Here is a 14,968-nt window from a genome sequence, read left to right on the forward strand (position 1 = left end):
CAGATACCGTACCTGGGCTGCTCTGGCCCCTGGTCATTAGGGATTAGTCAGTTGGGAGGGTGTCCAGAAATGTGATAATGTGTACAGGGTTGTATGGGCCTATGATTGCATGATGGTGAAGGATGCCGTTTTGACGAATAGCCGAAAACATTCTTATGTTGCCACCATGTTGTCCCGGGACGTTGATGATGACACGGTGTCCGATGATATTTCTGCCGCAGCACCTTGTTTTTGCCAGGTTGAAACCTGCCTCGTCCACATATATTAGCTGATGATGCACTGTATCTGCTTCTAGCTCCATGACTCTCTGAAAGAGACAAGAAAAAAATGTAGCACAGTACAAAAAGACAGGGATGAGTCAATATGATGTAGCACCATAGATCATAAGTATGGTGACCGCCGTCCAGCGTCGCCAGTCTTCGAGCCATCATTGATCCACTTTTCATTTTCCATTTTTTTTGTTGTCCCACATACCTGGTTTCAATTCCATCATTACATATGTGTATTTAACCCTCTGTTCCCCTCATGTCCTTGTCCGGAATTGTTTATTGTAAGTGCTTGTGCACGTCATGTCTGGTGTGCGAAGGGTTTTGTACCCATTGTATTTGATTGTTTACGGTGATTTTATTTTTAAACTGCACCATTGTAACACCGTTTTTGCTCTCCTGCGCCTGACTTCTCTGCCGCCAGTACGCACCCCTTAGTTATTGTGTTCCTGACTCCCCTTCCTCGTCCTCCTTCACCTCTTCCTTCTCCTCCACCTCCTACTTCTTCACCTCCTCATCCTCCACTTCCTCTAGTTCTCATCCCTCTAACTCTGTCCATTATTGGCCTCCATTGTTGTCCAAACCAAATGTTTACCTGCATCCTATTGATAGTGCTCAAGCTCCGATTTGTAAGTGAACTCATTATCTAAAAGTGTTTTTAAATGTGCCAATGTGGAAAGGCAATTGGCGAAGTAGTGTTGCAATCTAGAGACCTATGTTTAAAGTTTTGCTAGAAACGTGTTATTAAATTGGCAACAAGTGTTAATGGTTTCAGGGATAGTGCTTCAAGAATCACTGTTAGTGTTTTAAGCATTCAGAAAAAACGAATATCAATTATATCTAGTTTCAAAGCCCTTTTGGCTAACAATTTCATTCCCTTCCACAACCGAATGTGGGAACCAGCAGAATCTCACTTCCACACCTATTCTCTCAATTTTCCATAATAACATTAATACCTCCAATAGTAAGTCACTCCTATTAGATTGACCAGATGATAAACTACTCAATAAAGACAGATAATCTGAGCATACTATAATTCTAACAGGTTGTACGTCCTCCACCCACTGGAGGGAAACTATTATCGCCAAGAGTTCAACTGAGTATACTGACAGTTCATCTGTTAGTCTTCTACATATCTGCAAATCAAATTCAGGAACGTAAACGCCTACGCCTGTGCACCCACTATCTGGGTTCTTGCATCAATTTGTGAAAAGCTGTAAAAAAAAGCTAAAAAAAAATTCTACCTACACTACGGGTCAATAGTTTCAGAACACCTACTCATGAAAGGGTTTTTCTTTATTTTTACTATTTTCTACATTGTAGAATAACAGTGAAGACAACAAAACTAAGAAATAACACATGGAATCATGTAGTAACCCAAAAAGTATTAAACAAACCAAAATCTTTCATATTTGAGATTCTTCAAAAAGCCACACTTTGCCTTGACAGCTTTGCACACTCTTGGCATTCTCTCAACCAGCTTCACCTGGAATGCTTGAAGGAGTTCCCACATATGCTCAGCAATTGTTGGCCGCTTTTCCTTCACTCTGCGGTCCAACTCATTCCAAACCATCTCAATTTCGTTGAGGTTGGGTGATTGTGGAGGCCACGTCATCTGGTTCAGTACTCCATAACTCTTATTTTTCAAATAGCCCTTACACAGCCTGGAGGTAATTGTTCTGTTGAAAAACAAAATTATAGACTGCTGCGCCACTCGGGAGCCCCAGTGGGACTAAGACACTGCATCTCAGTGCAAGAAGAGTCACTACAGTCCCTGGTTCGAATCCAGGATGAATCACATCCTGCCGTGATTGGATGTTCCATAGGGTGGTGCACAATTGGCCCAGGTTTGGCTGGGGTAGGCCGTCAATGTAAATAAGGATTTGTTCTTAACTGACTTGCCAAGTTTTAAAAAATTAAAGCACAAACCAGATGGGATGGAGTATCGCTGCAGAATGCTGTGGTAGCCATGCTGGTTCAGTATGCCTTGAATTCTAAATAAACCACAGACAGTGTCACCAGCAAAGCACCCACATACCATAACACCACCTCCTCTAATGCTTTACGTGGGAAATACACATGCGTCTCACAAAGACAGCGGTTGGAACCAAAAAATCTCCAATTTGGACTCCAGACCAATGGACAAATTTCCACCAGCCTAATGTCTATTGCTTGTGTTTCTTGGCCAAAGAAAGTATCTTCTTATTATTGGTGTCCTTTAGTAGTGGTTTCTTTGCAGCAATTTGACCATGAAGGCCTGATTCACACAGTCTCCTCTGAACAGTTGATGTTGAGATGCGTCTGAGCCAGTTTCATCATAGCGCTTGATGTCTTTTGCAACTGCACTTGAAGAAACTTTCAAAGTTCTTCCGTATTGACTGACCTTCATGTCGTAAAGAAATGATGGGCTTTCGTTTCTCTGTTTATTTGAGCTTTCTTGCCATAATATGGACTTGGTATTTTACCAAATAGGGCTATCTTCTGTATACCACCCCTACTTTGTCACAACACAACTAATTGGCTCAAACATTAACGCATTAAGGGGGAAAGAAATTCCACAAATGCACTTTTAAGAAGGTATGTTAATTGTTAACTGTTAATTGAAATGCATTCCAGGTGAATACGTCAAAGCTGGTTGAGAGAATGACAAGCGTGTGCAAAGCTGTCATCAAGGCAAAGGGTGGCTATTTGAAGAATCTCAAATATATTTTGATTTGTGTAACACTTTGTTTACTACATGATTCCATATGTGTTATTTAATAGTTTATGTCTTCACTATTATTCTAAAATGTAGAAAATAGTACAAATAAAGAAAAATCCTTAGATGAGTAGGTGGTCTAAAACTTCTGACCCGTAGTGTATGTACAGTATTTGTCAACCAGTTTCCCTATATCACTGACTTCTGACCAATATTTCCTTTTCTTTATCTAGGTTAGATAACAACAGGATCTGGGAGTAACCATGGAGGAACATCCCCTATCACCACAGAAGGGCCAGCTTCCAACTCACTCAAACCGCCCTCATCAGCAAGCTTGCCAACTGTCCTACCAAAACCACTGCCTTGTCTACTAGTACAGTGCCTTGCAAAAGTATTCATCCCCCTTGATGTTAGTACTATTTTGTTGCATTACAACTTGTAATTTCAATTGATTTTTATTTGGATATCATTTAATGGACATACAAAATAGTCCAAATTGGTGAAGTGATATTAAAAAAATAACATAAAAAAAAAAAAAATGTAAAGTGGTATTTATTTTTATTTCACCTTTATTTAACCAGGTAGGTTAGTTAAGAGTAAGTTCTCATTTGCAAATGCGACCTGGCCAAGATACCGCAAAGCAGTTTGACACATTCAACAGAGTTACACATGGAATAAACAAACAAATGTGTAAATGAGGTAGGATAATGGAGGTAAGGCAATAAATAGGCCATGGTGGCGAAGTAATTACAATATAGCAATTAAAACACTGGAATGGTAGATGTGCAGAAGATTAATGTGCAGTAGAGATACTGGGGTGTAAATGAGCAAGAAAAATAATTAAATAACAGTATGGGGATGAGGTAGTTGGAGGGGATATTTACAAAGGGCTATGTACGGGTGCAGTGGTCTGTGAGCTGCCCTGACAGCTGGTGCTTAAAGTTAGTGAGGGAGATATGAGTCTCCAGCTTCAGTGATTTTTGCAGTTCGTTCTAGTCATTGGCAGCATTGAACTTGAAGGAAAGGAAGCCAAAGGAAGAATTGGCTTTGGGTGTGGGTGGGTGTTGCTTTGGTCACCAAAGCAACAAGAGCAACATCAATGATGCATACAGAGAAGAGAGTCGGCCCGAGAATTGAACCCTGTGGCACCCCCATAGAGACTACCAGAGGTCCAGACAACAGGCCCTCCGATTTGACACACTGAACTCTATAAGAGAAGTCTTGAGTCTGCCGATAAGAATGTGGTGATTAACAGAGTCGAAAGTTGTGGCCAGGTCGATGAATACGGCTGCACATTAATGTCTCTTATCAATGGCAGTTATGATATCGTTTAGGACCTTGAGCATGGCTGAGGTGCACCCATGACCAGCTCTGAAACCAAATTGCATAGCGGAGAAGGTACGGTGGGATTCAAAAATGGTCGGTGATCTGCTTGTTAACTTGGCTTTCGAAGACCTTCAAAAGGAAAGGTAGAATAGATATAGGTCTGTAGCAGATTCAGACTTTGCAGCTCTTTCAGAACATCAGCTATCTGGATTTGGGTGAAGGAGAAATGGGGGAGTCTTGGACAAGTTGCTGTGGAGGGTGGAGAGCTGTTGATAGTGGTAGGGGTAGCCAGGTGGAAAGCACGGCCAGAAAAACGCTTATTGAAATTCTCCACAGAGCTGGGATTACGGAAGAGTGGCCAGGAAAATGCCATTGCTTAACTTCTTATGGTATAGGGGACGGTTACGTCCCACTTGGGCAAAACAGGGAAAATGCAGCGTGGCATTTAAAAAAATATATATATAAAAATCAAACTTTCATTAAATCACACATGTAAGATACTCAATTAAAGCTACACTCGTTGTGAATCCAGCCAACATGTCAGATTTTTAAAAGGCTTTTCAGGGAAAGCATAAGAAGCCATTATCTGATGATGGCACAATAGTAAACAAAGAGGGTAGCATATTTCAATCCTACAGGCGCTACACAAAACTGTAACGGTTTTCTTCGGTTGAAGTAGAGTCGGACCAAAATGCAGCGTGGCTATTGCAATCCATGTTTATTTAATAATGAAGAAACACGAACTGTACAAAAACAATAAACGTAATGTGAAAACCGAAACAGCCTAAACTGGTGCAAACTAACACCACGACAGAAACAGGGACACTAAGGACAATCACCCACGACACACCCAAAGAATATGGCTGCCTAAATATGGTTCCCAATCAGAGACAACGATAAACACCTGCCTCTGATTGAGAACCACTTCAGACAGCCATAGACTTCACTAGAACACCCCACTAAGCTACAATCCCAACACACCACATACAAAAACCCATGCCACATCCTGGCCTGACCAAATAAATGAAAATAAACACAAAATACTTTGACCAGGGCATGACAAAAACGCAGAAATTAAATATAAAACATGCATTACATTTGACGAGCTTCTTTTGTTGGCACTCCAATATGTCCCATAAACATCACAATTGATCATTTTGTTCGATTAATTCCGTCCATATATTTGATGCCTTTGACCCAGAAAAAAAAACAGCTTCCAAAAAACGCAACGTCACTACAAAATATTTCAAAAGTTGCCTATAAACTTTGCCAAAAAATTTCAAACTACTTTTGTAATACAACTTTAGGTATTTTTAAATGTTAATAAATCTATCAAATTGTAGACTGGTCTATCTGTGTTCAATACAGGAAGACAACAAACCAACGCTACTTTTCATGTCTTGCGCACTCTCAACAGTGTTACCCAGTTCCTAGATGGCCTACTTCTTCATTGCACAAATGAATAACCTCAACCAAATTCCAAAGACTGGTGTCATCCAATGGAAGCGGTAGGAACTGAAAACTGGTTCCTAAGAAATATAATTTGCCAATGAGACAGACAGAGACCAAAAAAAAACAAATTCTGAAAGGTTAGTCCTCAGGGTTTTGCCTGCTACATAAGTTGTGTTATACTCACAGACATGATTCAAACAATTTTAGAAACTTCAGAGTGTTTCTATCCAAATCTACTAATAATATGCATATCTTATATTCCTGGCATGAGTAGCAGGAAGTTGAAATTGGGCACACTATTTATCCAAAAGCAAAAATGCTGCCCCCTATACCTTAAGAAGTTTTAAAGACAAAAATAAGCAAACATGTTTGGTGTTCGCCAAAAGGTATGTGGGAGACTCCCCAAACATTTAGAAGAAGGTACTCTGGTCATATGAGTCTAAAATTGAGCTTTTTTGCCATCAAGTAAAAACACTGTCTGGCGCAAACCCAACACCTCTCATCACCCCGAGAATACCATGTTTTTCCATCGGCAGGGATTGGGAAACTGGTCAAAATTGAAGGAATGAAAATACAAGGAAATTCTTGAGAGTAACCTGTTTCAGTCTTCAAGAGATTTGAGCCTGGGACGGAGGTTCAGCTTCCAGCAGGACAATGACCCTAAGCATACTGCTAAAGCAACACTCGAGTGGTTTAAGGGGAAATTTAAATGCCTTGGAGTGGCCTAGTCAAAGCCTAGACCTCAATCCAATTGAGAATCTGTGATATGACTTAAAGACTGCTGTGCACCAGCGGAACCCATCCAACTTGAAGGAGCTGGAGCAATTTTGTCTTGACGAATGGACAAAAATCCCAGTGACTAGATGTGCCAAGCTTATAGAGACATAACCCAATAGTCTTGCAGCTGCAATTGCTGCAAAAGGTGGCTCTACAGAGTATTGACTTTGGGGGGGTGAATAGTTATGCACACTCAAGTTCTTTTTTGTGTGTCTTATTTCTTGTTTGTTTCACAACAAAATATGAAAAATGCCAAAGAGGGTGAATACTTTTGCAAGCCACTTGTATATTCCCAACAGTCATCTAGATCAGTAGCTGTGGGATGCTCAATGCTCAAAGCTTTTCAACCTAACCCAATAAACTAATGACAATTGTTCATGCCATATATCCAAAGGCATCTCACCTGCATCCACTAGTATGGCACGTACAGATGTTGATTTAAATGCACCAATACATATTCTTATAGCTTTTTACTGGATTCTGTCGAGCTTCTGAAGCCAAGTCTTCGCCGCTGTTTCATAAACTATACACCCGTAATCATGTATCGTCCTGATCAGAGCTCTATAAAGATCCATCAACGATTGTCTGTCAGCACCCCATCGACATGCACTGTCAACTGGGACCTTATACAGGTGTGTGCTTTTCCTAATCATGTCAAAACAATTTAATTTGCCACAGGTGGACTCCAATCAAGTTGTAGAAACATCAAGGATGATCAATGGAAACAGGATGCACCTGAGCTCAATTTCAAGTCTCATAACAAAAGGGTCTGAATACTTATGTAAATAAAGTTATTTTTATTTTTATATACATTTGCAAAAATGGCTAAAAACCTGTTTTCACCTTGTCATTATGGGGTATTGTGTGTAGATGAATGAGGGGAAAAAATATTTAATCCATTTTAGAATAAGGCTGTAACATAACAAAATGTGGAAAAAGGGAAGGGGTCTGAATACTTACCGAATGCACTGTACATGGCTTTCTTTAATTCATCCCTAATATTCTGGAATGTTCTCTCCATATGTTCTAGTGTATGTTGAGAAAATCTAAATTAAAAAAGGTACTTAGTGATGGCTTTAGATAAATGTACTGAAAACCCTATTGAATTTAAACTCCACATGAACATCTGTTGGCCAGCAAGTGGAGAGGGTTTTCAGCGGCTAAATTTAAATTTAGGGAACAATGTCTGCACAGCCCGTTACGCACCTGCATATTGTAAGTCTGAAACCTAACTACTAAAAAGTGCATAAGAAAGGAGTACATTTTCTAAGTCTGAATTGGGTTCTTGCTGTATTATTTACTGCTGAAACTAGCTATGTGTACAAATCCAGGATGCTGGCTTTTCACTGTTGACGTTGAGACTGGTGTTTTGCAGGTATTACTTAATGAAGCTGCCTGTTGAGGACTTGTGAGGCGTCTGTTTCTCAAACTAGACACTAATGTACTTGTCCACTTGCTCAGTTGTACACCGGGATCTCCCACTCTGCTTTCTATTCTGGTTAGAGCCAGTTTGCGCAGTTCTGTGAAGGGAGTAGTACTCAGCGTTGTATGAGATCGTCAGTTTCTTGGCAATTTCTCACATGGAATAGCCTTAACTTCTCAGAACAAGAATAGACTGAAAAGTTTCAGAACCCACAAATGCTGATGCGCCAGATACTCAACTAGTCTAAAGGCTAGTTTTATTACTTATTTAATCAGCACAGTTTTCAGCCACGTTAACATAATTGCAAAAGGGTTTTCTAATGATCAATTAGCCTATTAAAATGATATGGATTAGCTAACACAATGTGCCATTGGCACACAGGAGTGAGGGTTGCTGATAATGGGCCTCTGTACGCCTATGTAGATATTCCATAAAGAATCTGCCATTTCCAGCTACAATAGTATTTTGCAAGATGAACAATGTCTACTCTGCATTTCTGATCAATTTTATGTTGTTTTGAAGGACAGAAAATGTCATTTTCTTTCAAAAACAAGAACATGTCTAAGTGACCCCAAACTTTTGAACGGTAGTGTATAGGTGTATCTACCCACCCACCCCCAACAAGTTATACCCTTTCAATGTAAAAAAAAAAAAAACAACTGTACTGCTATATGAAATGCATTTCAGCATATATTTTCCAAGATAAGATTAACATGTTTTTTTAAGATATCAACAATTGCTTCTGCAAAAGTCTGAATACTACATGAGCTAGCACACACACCATGCACAAGTTTCTGAATCTAAGATTTGATTGATCAATATCCAACACATCAAAAACCGTTAGCAATTTTACTGATTTCACAACGCTGAAAAAGAATAGACAATGAAAATACCATATATAACCTTGATGAAAGTTAGCTATAAAGAGATGATCAAGATGATCCAATGTGAGGTGCATGTTGTTTTACCAAAACGTTTAAAAAACATTATGAACGTTAGATTGCCTGTCCCAGTCTTTACAACACTGTAGAACATGCAAACACAATTCTAGAACACTTCAATTTGGTCTGTATTGCTTCATTATTATCTCATCTTCATCATTCAAATAGGGGGACAGTTGTGAGCCAAGAAATATGATTGACTGAAAAGCCTTTAAGTCTTGGCCTCCTACTCTGAAATGGACAAAAATCATGCGAGTTCCTACTTAAACTTTTAAAACATGTTTTAATTTCGAAATTACAAACTCTATTTGGGCATGCGCAGGTTGACTATTCCCATGAATATCCATAACGTTTTTTTCAGATTTAGAATGGCTGCAGTGTATGAGACCAGTGTCTACAGTAAGAGAATGAGACTGTTTAATATATTGCCCACAGCGAATTATGTGATGTATTTCTGCTGAGAGCATCCAGACCCCTGTTCCTGATCTGATGTGATCAGTGGTCACTTCCTGAACAGAGACATCGGCACAGCATCTGTCTCCATTACAACAAGCAGCATATTCATCAGAGAGAGAGAAAGAGCAAGAGCAGACTCTCTGGTGCCTCACCATGCCTCTAATAACCCACTTCATTCACCTCAACTACCTTCCACTCTGGGTCAATGTATACAATTATTGTCTATTGTTACAGCATTGCCATGAGGAAATAAAATGTATACAAAAATAAAATCGATAGAATCTGAGATGCAGCAAACATCAGTGATAGAAACTAACCTGATCAGAACCAGCCTACCAGTCCTTGTGGCTCCACAGACATTGAGCTGTTCCAACGGCAACTCTCAGTTTGGAGTCATTGACTTCGGAGATCAGGGCCAATATTCATAAAGAGGAGTGCTGATCTTTTTTTTGCCTTTTAGATTATAATGAATGGACCTGGAGGGGGGGGGGGGGGGGGGGAATCCTAGATCATTACTCCTAGTCTGAGCTGCTCTATGAAGTCCAGCCCTGTGGTTTAAGCAGCAACTGGGATCACTGAGACTACCCCAGAGCCATGCACTGACTGCACTGAACCTTGATATCCCTTTAACTAAACTGCAAATTCTCCATTGAAAAACAACCCCCCCAAAAACAAAACAAAGTGTTGAGTCTATGGACCCAAAGACACTAGAACAGAAAACTACACCCATCGTTATCATATTTCCCAGCATGCTCTATTGCAGGTTGAAATCCAGAATTGTTTGTTTCAATATATATGTTTGTGCATGTACATGAATTGATTAGTCGTATGCCACACAAAGATAAATAACATACATTTTTCTAAACTAATCCAAACAGTTAGATTTTTTGCACTCGTTACTGAAATGTTTGTTCCAGTTTAAATGCCTTGAGTAGTCTCCTCACAATGTTTCTAAACATGGAATTCATTCTGATTGTAGGTTGCAGGTTAATACAAATTCCAACTGTTGGATATCCTACTTCTGTCTGGTTCTAGTGATGGGAAACAAAGGCTTTCTGAAGGCTTTGGTGCATTCACCAAATTGTGCCGAAGCATGGTTCTTCATTATCTTTTCACAATGCACATTAGTGACATCTGCTGGTCAGCAATGAATAGCAGCGCGTGAATATTGCTTTTCCCCCCACTTTTTATCAAAACTCCATGGCGCAGCGATAAATTGTTGGCTTCAGGAGCCTATAATCAGTTGGAAAACCAGGTTTGCATCTTACATCACGCTTCCCTTTTTTGCCTTCAAGTTGACTGTTTTTTCTAAAAACGTCATCTATGGCACTATTTAGGATACTTAAGACAGAAGCTTATACTATACCAAATAAAACAAATGATTTGAACAGTGCAGAAAGTGTGGTTTCACAAAACATTAAGTGCGTCTTCAGACGGATTAAACCATATACCCTCACGTAACTGAATGTTCCATAGTTACCTACTCTACCTGCTAAAATACCAGTCAGGTGAAACATTTTGTACAAAATCCTAATTATATTTGCAAGTACGGTGTACAGTAGAGGTTGGTGTTTGAAAGCCGCTTGGAATCGAAGAAAGCACTCTGAAAATAAGGTGAAATCAGTGGGATCTCACATTTTGCAACACACAGCTTATGATCAAAGGAAGCGTCGGACGTCATTATTGGCGTACTTCCGATAAAGAGATGCACGCGTCGGCACACTGCTTCAAAGTTAGCTGCATTCCTCAAAGCTCGGATATCAAACGTAACAACCCTTGCAGGTAGGGTTGCAACATCTTGGAAATTGTCCAGAAATTTTGTTTGGAATATTCCTGGAAACAGAAGCAGGAACTCCAAAATCCTACAACCAGGATTTTTGGAAAATGTGAGGAAAGTCAGACTTTTGCAACCTTACTTGGAGGCCTGATGTGGCCTGAGGTATGAACTAGGGTACAAAAATACACTTATATAGTGCTCGCAAGTTTGTAGTCCTAAAACTAGAAATAAGTAAAGTTGAAGTCGGACGTTTACATACATCTTCGCCAAATACATTTAAAAACTCAGTTTTCACAATTCCTGACATTTAATCAGAGTAAAAATTGCCTTTTTAAATTGTTTAATTTGGGTCAAACGTTTTGGATAGCCTTCCACAAGCTTCCCACAATAAGTTGGGTGAATTTTGGGCCATTCTTTCTGACTGAGCTGGTGTAACTGAGTCAGGTTTGGAGGCCTCCTTGCTCACACAAGCTTTTTCAATTCTGCCCACAAATCTTCCATAGGATTGAGGTCAGGGCTTTGTGATGGCCACTCCAATACCTTGACTTTATTGTCCTTAAGCCAATTTGCCACAACTTTGGAAGCATGCTTGGGGTCAATGTCCATTTGGAAGACCCATTTGAGACCAAGCTTTAAAATTCCTGACTGATGTCATGAGATGTTGCTTCAATATTTCCACATCATTTTCCTGCCTCATGATGCCATCTATTTTGTGAAGTGCACCAGTCCCTCCTGCAGCAAAGCACCCCCACAACATGATGCTGCCACCCCCGTGCTTCACGGTTGGGATGGTATTCATCGGCTTGCATGCCTCCCCCTTTTTCCTCCAAACATAACGATGGTCATTATGGCCAAACAGTTCTATTTTTATTTCATCAGACCAGAGGCCATTTCTCCAAAAGGTACGTTTTATTGTGGATATAGATACTTTTGTACCTGATTCCTCCAGCATCTTCACAAGCTCCTTTGCTGTTGTTCTGTGATTGATTTGCACTTTTCGCACAAAAGTACGTTCATCTAGGAGACAGAACGCGTTTCCTTCCTGAGCGGTATGATGGCTGCGTGGTCCTATGGTGTTTATACTTGCCAGAGGTGGGACCAAGTCATTGTTTTACAAGTAAGTCTCAAGTCTTAGCACTCAGCGCCCAAGTCAAGTTCCAAGTCAAGCAAGGCAAGTCCGAGTCAAGTCTCAAGTCTAACTTTGAATTTCAAGTCCTAAACAAATCATAAATGTGCTCTTCACCAAATGTAATACTATTTCATATTTTTAACAAAGAGTAATAGTTTGTATATTACATTTACGCAAATCATGAATGCTTTTAAAAATATCTATATAATTTATTACTTTCCAAATAAACGTTGCATTTCCATGGAAATAGCCATGAGAAAGACTTGTACACAATCACCCAACCACAATCGGCCAACCTTGTTTTAGGAACATCAGGCAGGATTTAGGCTACCAACTGCCTAGCCAGTTGTAGCTCAATCTTGGGTGCAATGATCATGTTCCCGCACTGACTGACTGTGTGGAGGCTCATTGATTTAACTATATAGTTGTCGGCTATATTAGCAATGACCATTCTTTGTGCAGCTCCAAATGTCGACCAAAGTTGGAAATTGTTGTGCCTCCGTCTGTAATTTTCTTCCCACATGTTTTGCAAGTCACAATTTGTTTATTGGTGATACAGCATCGTCTTTATATCCGAAAATAATAATTTGGGGTATCCTCTGTCCAAGCGCTTCATCTGAACTCATCCGCCAACGTTCCTCTGCACTGTCACGCACAAGTTTTTCTCGGCTGGCACAAATTGAATAGCTGCTGTCCGATTCAAACTGTAATCCGTTAAATGAAGAGTTTATGCGCTGCACACTTTTTAAAAATAACATCATTTTTAATATTTGGGCTTGGAGAGGGTATCAAGTTAAGTCGAGTCATAAGGCTCAAGTCCAAGTCAAGTTATGAGTCATTGGTGTCAAAGTCGAGTTGCAAGTCATCATATTTGTGACTCAAGTCCAAGTCATGTGACTCGAGTCCACACCTCCGATACTTGTGTACTATTGTTTGTACAGATGAACGTGGTACCTTCAGGTATTTTTAAATTGCTCCCAAGGATGAACCAGAATTGTGGAGGTCTACAATTTTTTTCTGAGATCTTGGCTGATTAATTTTGATTATCCCATGACGTCAAGCAAAGAAGCACTGAGTTTGAAGGTAGGCCTTGAAATACATCCACAGATACACCTCCAATTGACTCAAAGTATGTCAATTAGCCTATCAGAAAATTCTAAAGCCATGACATCATTTTCTGGAATTTTCCAAGCTGTTTAAAAGGCACAGTCAACTTAGTGTAAACTTCTGACCCACTGGAATTGTGATACTGTGAATTGTAAGTGAAATAATGTGTCTGTAAGCAATTGTTGGAAAAATTACTTGTGTCATGCACAAAGTAGATGTCCTAACCGACTTGCCAAAACTATAGTTTGTAAACAAGAAATCTGTGGAGTGGTTGAAAAGCGAGTTTTAACTCCAACCTAAGTGCATGTAAACTTCCGACTTCAACTGTACCGCTGGTTCGTCCAGCCATTCCTATGGGGGAAGATAATGGAGAAAGAATGGGGTTTTGGGAAAAACGCAGAAGGTCTGAGATCTTACACGTTTTGTTCTATGAGATAATATCAGTCAGTTAAATTTACCTTTACGAATTAGGAAGCCTTTGTGTTTTGTGTGTTTGTTTTCTTTACAAAAATGCTTCAAAAATTCACAAGTGACGTTAGCTGATGAAGATTATCTTAAAGAATCAAAACATATAAGATCCCCTAAGCCTGTGTTAACCAGGCTTTGCATTATTTTCCACATTTTCCAAAATCTCCTACAAGAAAAACATTAATTTCCCATAGGCTTTGGCCAACGAGTCATGGTGGAGGTAGTCTGTTTGAAAAGACCACCTGAAATGTCTGCCTGTTTTGGTGGGATGGAGTTGGTCTGCCTGGTGAAATAAGTTAATTGACCAATAAGAGTTCCAAACCATTCAGCTTTCCCCTCCCCACTCAGACAATCGTCGCAAAATTCTTGCTTGACAAATTGCGCTTTGCTAAGAAGCTACATGTTTATTTTTTATCATTTTACTTGAGAATAATTAGAGTTAGGTACTTAATTGTTACCCAGAAATTATTTGATTTTGAGATAAATACATCTGAGTTGGATCGTTAAAGGGTACCACTACACCTTGTACACCTTTAGGAATAAATCTAAACCTTGTTCGTAAGAGTGTAATATAATAGAGCTCCACAGTGGATGTGTCATAATGCCCATAAAACCAAGCGGTCAAAACGGGGAAATGGTTCCAATCATTTTTCCACCATACATTTTTCTCATAGGTGATTTTAGAAACACTTAAAATAAGGGCTGTGTTTCGTGTACGCTAACCCTGGTGTAATGTTTTGATAACCATGTAAAATCACTTCCGGACACGGTGACTTTTATCAATATATTAAGCTCTAATTACTCTCAGATTAGAAAATGATCATTAACATCAAAGTAGACATCATGCAAGTCTACAAATCCTTGCAAGCTCCTGCACGTTATCTCTAGCTGACACCTTTGCTAACAGGTATTGTGTCAATTTAAACCTTGCCGAAGACAGTTCACAGAATTGTCAATTTAAATAAATAAATAGGCCATAGTGGCAAGATAATTACAATTTAGCATTAACACTGGAGTGATAGATGTGCAGATGATGATGTGCAAGTAGAGATACTGGGGTGCAAAAGAGCAAAAATTAACAATATGGGGATGAGGTAGCTGGATGGGCTATTTACAGATGGGCTGTGTACATGTGCAGTGATCGGTAA

General features: G+C 39.6%; 1 long non-coding RNA gene across 1 annotated transcript in view; it reads right to left on the reverse strand.

Moving 5' to 3' along the window:
- LOC149982915 (uncharacterized) overlaps positions 1–14,968 on the reverse strand; it is a 31,855-nt gene that overhangs the window by 706 nt on the left and 16,181 nt on the right. Inside the window, exon 2 of the long non-coding RNA XR_016496749.1 lies at positions 1–307. This exon is cut by the window's left edge and continues 706 nt beyond it. This is a non-coding gene — a long non-coding RNA (uncharacterized LOC149982915). The remainder of the gene's footprint in view (positions 308–14,968) is intronic.

This window comes from Oncorhynchus mykiss, chromosome 6, assembly GCF_057628025.1.
Source record: "Oncorhynchus mykiss isolate SJ-2025 chromosome 6, ASM5762802v1, whole genome shotgun sequence".
NCBI classification, from domain to species: domain Eukaryota; kingdom Metazoa; phylum Chordata; class Actinopteri; order Salmoniformes; family Salmonidae; genus Oncorhynchus; species Oncorhynchus mykiss.